This window comes from Lissotriton helveticus, chromosome 5_1 (genome assembly GCF_964261635.1).
Source record: "Lissotriton helveticus chromosome 5_1, aLisHel1.1, whole genome shotgun sequence".
Lineage (NCBI taxonomy): Eukaryota > Metazoa > Chordata > Amphibia > Caudata > Salamandridae > Lissotriton > Lissotriton helveticus.
The window spans coordinates 617,923,402-617,929,401 of record NC_136065.1 but is presented as its reverse complement, the minus strand read 5'-3'; positions in this window follow the sequence as shown (position 1 = coordinate 617,929,401).

The following is a 6,000-nucleotide window of genomic DNA, read 5'->3' as shown; positions in this document are numbered from 1 at the left end:
AGTCAAGCATGGAAGCAAGGATTGATCCCAGGTTTTCTAGTTTCACATTGTGCAATTCAGCAACTAGAATGGCATCTCATTCTCCTGCTTTGCATTACAGATGAATGCTTTAGCTTTCATAATTTGACTATTTTAGCACATGAGAAGAAGCTCACGGCAAACCTATGTATGGATGAGTTTGTAAGGGAGTTTTCAAAGAATAATAGAAGGTTAAGTCTATGACTGGAACTGCTAGTTTTGAAATGGTTGGTGTGAAAACTGCTGGCAATTTTCAAAAATGCTCCTTTCTCTTTTTTCAAATGTGTTACTGTTTTTCAAGGATTTGTATCTATGAAAGTATATCGCAAAAGAATGACAAGAAAATAAAATGTATCAAGTTAAATGTGTGCAGAGAAATACATGTTGGACAAATTGCAATGAGTAAATAGCCAGCTTTTCTAGTAGAATGATGTCAAGGCTTTTGTGTGGTAATAGGAACTTCCTTAATCTTGAACTATTATAATATGCTTGGCATTCAAGTAATTGTATTAAAGCCTGGCCTCCTGAAATTTGAGGGTTTGCAGTTAAGTCCAGACCTTGTTCTTACTTTCAAATAACTCTCCACATGCTCTCTATACACACAGAAGCAATCCGCTGTATCATGGTGACTGTTTGCAAGTAGATATGATGTAATCTAGGACTTGTAGGCTACCTCCCAAAGCAACAAATTGGGCCCGCAGTGCAGGGGGATTGTCGCCCGACTGCCTTGTTGCAGTGCCAGAAACAAAAACATAAAATGGTAATAACTTTCAGTTAATATCATTTTATGTTTGGTTGTGGTCTGTGAGCAGGGCAGGGAGGAGTGGTGTGCTCACTCCTGATTGCGCAAAGACTGTTTGGCCCTCTGGGCCCGCCCAAACCAGTCATGCATAAGAACATGGCTTCACAGCAAACAAATGATGGACGGAATGCTGACAATGCAAACATTCTCCCCCAGTCAAAAGATCTTGGTTAAATCCATCGTTCTTTTGCCCACTACGCCACCCCAGTTTGGACCCAGCCATATGCAAATCAGTCTTGACCCTGTGCCCCATGGGAGCAGTTCAGACAGAACTGCCAGGCCAGGTCTTCCCTGGACCGGAAACAAGCATCCTGGGACCAGTTTCAGGGTATGTCACCCTTCTTCAGTCAGGCTAGCTTGAATCCAGTGGCACAGTGAGCGTGGGACCCACGTCTGGGCATACCCATCCCACTTAGGGCAAAAGGTGTTACAGCAAACAAATTATGGAAGGAATGCTGACAATGCAATCATTCTCCCCCAGTCAAAAGATCTGGGTTAAACCCATCGTTCTTTTGCCCACTACGCCACCCCAGTTTGGACCCAGTCATATGCAAATCAGTCTGGACCCTGTGCCCCATGGGAACAGTCCAGACCGAACTCCCAGGCCAGGTCTTCCCTGGACCGGAAACAAGCATCCTGGGACCGGTTTCAGGGTATGTCACCCTTCTTCAGCCAAGCTAGCTTGAATCCAGTGGCACAGTGAGCATGGCCTCCACATAAGCCTGTTGCTGAGCAGCGTCCCGACCAATCACAACTCTGCTTGCAGCATTGTGATTAGCTTAGGGAGGGAGCCTGGCTGCCTGCTTCCTGTTCCTGCCAGAGGCAGGAGAGCAGGAGCTGAGAAGACGTGGAACCTGGCCGGCGAAAAGGTACGTTTACATTTTTAAAATATTAATATTATTGAAGTAACCCCACCCCCACCGCGCGCATCCCCCCAGGCACCCTGCGAGTCATGCCGGCCGCGATAGCCACAGTGGCCCACCCGAAAGCACCCTTGGCCCACCCAAATAAAAATTCCTGGAGCCAGGCCTGATGCCCGGGGGTTCTGCCGCCGCCCACTGGCGGGCTTGTGGACACAGGTACTGAGAGATTGGGGGCCAGGAACAATGCATTTTCGGAAAGGAGTGCGGATGGAGTGGAGAGCGAGGAGGGTGCTCATTCTGAATCTGCGGTGACGTGAGTGGTGCAGATGAGGAGTGGATCAAACAGGTGTCGGACTTCCCCACCCCCTCCCCCCTCTGCTGCCCCTCCCCTAAGGGGTTTGTAGGGATCCTTCATATAGGACGTCTATGAGAGGATTGTCTTTGAAACAGACATTGAGCGGTGGAACCACTGGACGATGCACTGTCAACCAGGTTCCCAGACTTTGGGACAAATAGTTGTATTATTGTTTCTTTAATATGTCGATTGGATGGGAAGATACCCGTGACTCCCTGGAGCGCGTATAGATGAGGAGAATAAGGAGTGATTGCACGATAACAGATGATTGAAGATTATATTTTGATGTATCTGTTTACACTGCTTGCCGTGTTTAGTTCTGATGTCCCTGAATGTACCTTTGACAATTTACAGGGTCAATGTCTGATCGATGCAACTCCTACTCTCATTCCTATGTATTGATATGTGACATGAAAAAAACAATAAAGACCTTTTTCTTTTTTTTATGTGTTTCTTTTGCGTGGATTTAGGGGTTCCGACTCAGCAGTGGTTTTCAGATGCATTTTTTTGTCCATGCAAATGGCGTAGTTCCTATTTGCTACAGGAGTGCTGTCGTGATAGTTAAGTGGCTATGGAGATTCATTTGGGATTAGCCTCTAATATTTGTTTCAGATCTCTTGCAGATCTGTAATGCTATCTCTGGGAGTCTAGATATGCACGCGATATGAGATTTAAATTCGGAAAGAGATGCAATTACAACTGATTAATGCTAATGATTAGGTGACAGGTGTTACAGTGTGGTAAGGTTTGAGATTACAGATGATTATAACAAATCTGTCTCCTTTGTGAGGTGAGATACTACTAGTAGGGTTGCTGGTCCCTCCTGGGCATCAGAAAAACAGCATATGTCAGAGTTTCATCATCAAATCAGCTTTATTCGAAAAACACGTTGTGAAATTTAAAATAGAATGGTCTACACCCATTCTAACCATCATCGACCAGATCTTTGCGTGTACCAAAAAATCGAATGCGGAGGTTAAATCAACAAATGCTAAGAACAAGCTCCCTGTTTTAATAAGTACGTATTTCCCTATGAGTAGATTTAAATTAATAGGCTGTTCAATTGTCCACAAACCTGGGCGGAACCCATACTGTAGGTCAGAAATAATACTTGTGGACTCAGCCCAGTCCTGCTGTCTGCCTAGTAGGATATGCCCAAGTCACAAAATAATTTATGAATAAAAGAAGTAGTACTATGTGGGAGGCGGGGGGGGGGTTACGCGGGGCTGTTTCCTTGATTGGGTTTCTGTGCTGCTTATACTAATGTTGACATTTGGCAGGCCCTCCTGACTGTGGAGAACTGCATACATGCTTTACCTGATCAATAAAAATACAAAATTTTGTTTTGAAAAAAAAAGAAGTAGTACTTAATAAGTACTCCTTTATATATTCCTTTGATTCCTTTATCAAACGCCTAAAACGCCCAAGTCCCTATTATTAAAAGTGCAGAGAGGGCACAGTCAGTTCCATTTGTGCTAATTACACATGAATATTTCCCTTATAGTCCCATTTCATAGGTTCTGGGATTAATTCAAAAATACATTTGAGTATGTCAATGAGTGTTTCAAGAGTATGTTTCGAGTTCTAAACTTCCATTTGACAACCTAGTCCATTCTGTTCAATAATTTGGACAAACACACCTGATATTGTAACGTAAGTGGCCAGGAGACAGACTAAAGACAGAGCTCATGCCTTGCTTTGCACCAGAGTGCACCTGCACTTCTGTGCCTGGTGCAAATTGGGGCTGCACGCCCGGGACCAACATTATCATATAACAAGGTAAGGCATCCAGCTTTGGGCATCAGCGGCAGGAGGAGGCAGGAGTTGCACAATCGGGGCCTCATTTATGATGCCTTGCGCCAGTTTTGCGCTTCCGATTCTCACTTTTTGTGACGCATCGGTGGTGTAAAACATTTCTCCTGTTGCGCATTATTTACAAAGTGACGCATCTAAGCAGATGCGTCACTTTGTAAATCCCTGCGCTACATTATACCTGCGTCAGGTATAATGTATGCAGAGGGCGTTCCCCCACAAAAAGCTTCGTAGAAGTGACGCTGTGAAATCTATGAGATTTCACTGCGTCACTTCTAGGACGCCGTTGCGTCAAAATCTTGCGCCTGCCACACAGCAGGTGTAATACTGACGCAGGCCCTAAAGGGATGCATTGCTGGAGTTGCGTCACTTTTGTGACACACTCCAGCAATGCGTCACTTATGCGCTTACAGATGCGTCAGAAACACTGACGTATCTGTAACTCCTTGCGACATGATGCGTCATACATTAAAAATGACGCATCAGGTATGTCGCAAGGAGTGCGCACTGAGAAGTGACGCATCGCTGCTTTCACGCAGCGATGGATCATTTCTCATAAATGAGGCCCCTGGTGCTTTTCACGGATGTTTGAGGGGTATTGTCAAAATTCCACCTTGCCTGTGGTGCCAAAAATCCCTGTTACTGTCGCTGCATTACGAAAGAAAAAAAATCTGTGTCCAGTGCAGGTGCTGAACCAGTGGTGGCTGGTGACATTTGAAAGTGGTGAGGCGTCAACTTTGTGGGGAGGCACCGTGGCATGTGAGAGCAGCGAGCAAGCCGAACAATTAAAGGTGGGCTCTGGGGGTTATCCCCCTGAATTTGTTTGAAAAAAAGCATGGGTAATGGTGCATTTTCAAGCAAAATTGAGAAGCAAGAAGGCTAATACACCAATTGTGAAAGTGCAGTTATTACATTAATAAAGGGATGTCGTATAACAACAACATGGTAACTTCTTATTCAGTATAACCACAGAGCTTCATAACCGACTTCAAGATACAATGCTGAGAACCAGTCTGCACCAGTCTGCGCTCTCACTCTATAAACACTAACATTCATTGAAGTGCAGAGTGAGTCACTCTAGACTGCACTTCAAAGAGTGTTAGACTTATGGTTTATATAGAGTGGGAACGCGACCCAAGAAGGCAATTCAGAACATGAAGAACTCCTTTTGATGTAGTGAAGGCGCACATTTGCATTGTGCGACTGTCCTTTAATTGTTCCAATTGCCTCTAATGGTCAGAGAACGCAATTAGAACAATTGAAGCCAGGACAGTTGCACAAAGCAAACGGGTGCCTTTGTTTCATCAAAAATATAGCGCTTAGCGCTTACTGCCAGTGTGCTCGATCCTCAGTGCTTGCCTGCGTTTGACCGACGATGCTAGATATAACTACTATTCGTCAGTGGAGGCAGGGCCCTCAAATAATTAACTAACTAGGATGCAATCATTATTAAAAATCACCGACAATAACATTGAAGCGCAGTGGAAAGCGGCAAAGTTGATTAGGTTATAAAGCCTCTGGCAGTGGCAGAGGCTCTCGCAGGCAGGTTGTTGTCGACTTTGTAAATCTGTCCTGGTCTCTGGCCATTATTACGGCAAAGACTGTGGTGCTGCATCACAGAGCAGAACAGAAGTGCAGAACACAGACTGCAGAGTGCAAATTGGGTACTTTCACTTAGTTAAATTGGATGACTGATTCACTCAGGTCTCAGCCGTGCCATCGATGAATTAAAGACCCAGGTACAAGCTCAACAAAGACAAGTCAGAGTGCAAACCACTGAACATCTACACCACAAAAGCGTCACTGAACAATTCAGGCCTAACATGGCAAACAAAACACCTGAAATACCTAGGCTTATACTTCGGAAGTGACCTAAAGTCAACCCTAGATTACAACGAGAGCAGACTTCTTAAGAAAGTGAAAGCGAGCATAGACACATGGTCTCCCAGATTCATAAGCTGGTGGGGGAGAATAGAATCAGTGAAAATTATGCTAACGCCCATAGTCAACTACACGCTTAGCATGCTGCCACTCACACCGACGGATGACTTCCACAGACAGCTAGACAAACTACTCAATAACTTCACATGGAGGGACAAAAAACCAAGAATAAGCCTCCAGAAACTAAGACTAAACAGGAACCTGGGGGG